Here is a 2,732-nt window from a genome sequence, read left to right as displayed (position 1 = left end):
CAAAGTTTTTGTACGAGAGTAAAAGACATAAAGAAGTTAAAATCAATAGTTTGAGCTTTTAACTGGACAGTGTAAATTGGACATTAACTTTAAATCAGGGCGAAAGCAATTTTTAGAGTTAATTAAATTCTAATCATTTTCAAAAAGTATTTTTAAAGGTTAAATGTGAGGACGAGAGTTAAGCATTTAAGTTTAATCATATAATCTAAGTCAACAGAGCGAGAGTTTGAGACGAGGGTGTTTAAACGGTTAGTATTTTAATAAAAAGAGTTTCTATAGATTCTATTGTTTTCAAAAAGTGATTTTAGTTTTAACTAAATAGTGAGAGCGTACGTTAAGGTAAAATCATAGTCTATTCAACAGAGCGAGAGTTTGAGAAAAGGCTTTTAATCAATAGTGTCTAATGAAAGGACTTATTTTAAAACTAAGAAACCAACGAAGATTTGATTCCCTAATTACGACGAACTACATACCGATATCTGCGTTATTTGATATTTAATCTAGATCCAATTTTAGTTTTACTTTTCCCCCTAATCATCAAAGTATCATCCGCCTTATCTTTACGAAGTAACCCTAGAAAAACGGTATATCGATTCATCAAGTCCCTGTGGGATCAATATCTTTTAAAACTACGCGATTAGACTGTGCACTTGCAGTTAATACCCCAATAGACTCATAAAGTCGCGTTCAAGTTTTTGGCGCCGTTGTCGGGGACTTTTATTTAGTCGATATCGTAACTCTTCTGTTACGCTGTAGAGACTAAGGCAATTTTTATTTTTCATTTTGTCTTTCGTTGATTTGTATGCCACACACTCGCTCACAAGGCGAACCGTATTACTTACGAATCAACGACGTTGAACGATATCTCCGAGTCTTACGACGAATTCGGGAGTATCGTGCCGCAAGCAATCTTCCTCCAATCGAAATTCCTGATCTCAAAAATCTTCTTCCTTCGCCGATACCCGAGATGGAAGAACCAGCTCGTGCTCTTCGAGATTACGCTGCTCCATCGCAAGATGAGCCGCATTCAAGTATTGCTCCACCTGCAATTGAAGCAAACAACTTCGAACTTAAACCTTCACTGTTGCAGGCAGTGCAACAGAACCAATTTTCTGGAAATCCTACCGAGGATTCAAACCTTCATTTATCCGTATTTGTTCAATACGCTGATACTGTTAAAGCTAATGGTGTCACTTCAGAGGCAATTCGACTTCGTCTCTTTCCTTTCTCGTTAAGAGATAAAGCTAGAAGATGGCTTCAGTCTCTTCCTTCCAACTCAGTCACCACATGGAATGAGTTGAAGAAAGTCTTTCTTGCCCGATATTTTCCTCCAAGCAAAACAACTATGTTAAGAGCCCAGATAAATGGATTTAAACAGAAAGATAACGAGTCTCTTTTTGAAGCATGGGAAAGATACAAAGACATGATGAGACTTTGTCCACACCATGGTTTAGAGGACTAGTTAGTAATTCATACCTTCTATAATGGTCTCTTATACAACACAAGATTAACAATAGACGCCACCACAGGTGGTGCGCTTATGGATAAACCTTACGCTGACGCTTATCAACTTATCGAAAGCATGGCCCAAAACCATTATCAGTGGGGAAGCGACCGAACAATGGTAGAAAAACCTCAAACGAAAACTGGCATGTACGAGATAAGTAGCCTTGATCATGTTAATGCAAAAGTGGATGCTCTTGCCCAGAAAATTGAAAGTTTAAATGTATCACCTCCAGCCGCCGTGGTTGTCGTAACTCAAAATTGCGAAGTCTGTGGAATTCAAGGTCACACTCCTACAGATTGTCAACTCCTAACAGGAATCCAAGCAGAGCAGGTGAACTATGCTCAAGGAAATCCTTACTCGCATACCTATAACTCAAACTGGAAGAACCATCCTAATTTTTCATATAAGAGTAACAACGCTTTATGCGCACCAGGACAAGCTCCCAGTCAAGCCCCAGCTATACCTCCTGGATATCAAAAGCTGACCCCATCTACACCTAAGAATAACGTTCCTAGAAAATCCAATTTGGAAATCAAGATGGAGAACTTCATAGCTTCTCAACAGCAAATCAATAAAGATTTCTTAAACCAAAATGTACACACTAACGAACAAATTAAACAACTAGCAAGTAATGTAGATGCCCTGGCTACCCATAACAAAATGCTGGAAACACAAATCTCGCAAGTAGCTCAACAACAAGCGCCTACTGCTGCCCCAACTGGTACATTTCCTGGACAACCCCAACCTAACCTGAAAAGCCACGCTCATGCAGTTATATTAAGAAGTGGAACAGAGGTAGAGGGACCGTCTGACCCAAGGATTGAGAACCAAAACTCTAAAAAGTCAACTGAGGAAGAAAGTAAACCTAAGGAAAAGGAAGAGTGTAACAAGGAAACCGTAGAAAAGAAAGAACCTTATGTACCTCCACCGCCTTACAAACCACCCATCCCTTATCCTCAAAGGCAAATTAAAACCAAAGACGCGGGCCAATTTAAAAAATTTGTTGACCTACTGAAACAATTAAACATCACCATTCCTTTCAAAAAAGCTATCACACAGATGCCCTCATATGCTAAGTTCTTAAAAGAAATTCTTTCTAATAAAAGGAAACTTGAAGATAGCAAAACCGTTACACTCACTGCTGAGTGTAGCGCAATAATCCATAATATGCCTCCTAAACTTAAAGATCCTGGTAGTTTCTCTATACCCTGTCACATAGGAAAAT

The 2,732-nt window shown here is 38.8% G+C and overlaps 1 non-coding gene across 1 annotated transcript; it reads right to left on the bottom strand.

Annotated features, from left to right (window-relative positions):
* Positions 1–1,345: 1,345 nt before the first annotated feature.
* On the bottom strand, positions 1,346–1,452 carry LOC127090186 (small nucleolar RNA R71). Its single transcript, XR_007791714.1, has one exon. It is a non-coding gene; the product is annotated as a small nucleolar RNA R71 (small nucleolar RNA).
* Between the last annotated feature and the right edge of the window lie 1,280 nt (positions 1,453–2,732).

The sequence above is a fragment of the Lathyrus oleraceus genome, chromosome 5, assembly GCF_024323335.1.
Source record: "Lathyrus oleraceus cultivar Zhongwan6 chromosome 5, CAAS_Psat_ZW6_1.0, whole genome shotgun sequence".
NCBI lineage: Eukaryota > Viridiplantae > Streptophyta > Magnoliopsida > Fabales > Fabaceae > Lathyrus > Lathyrus oleraceus.
The sequence above is the reverse complement of the archived record's forward strand: the minus strand, read 5'-3'. Positions and strand labels throughout refer to the sequence as shown.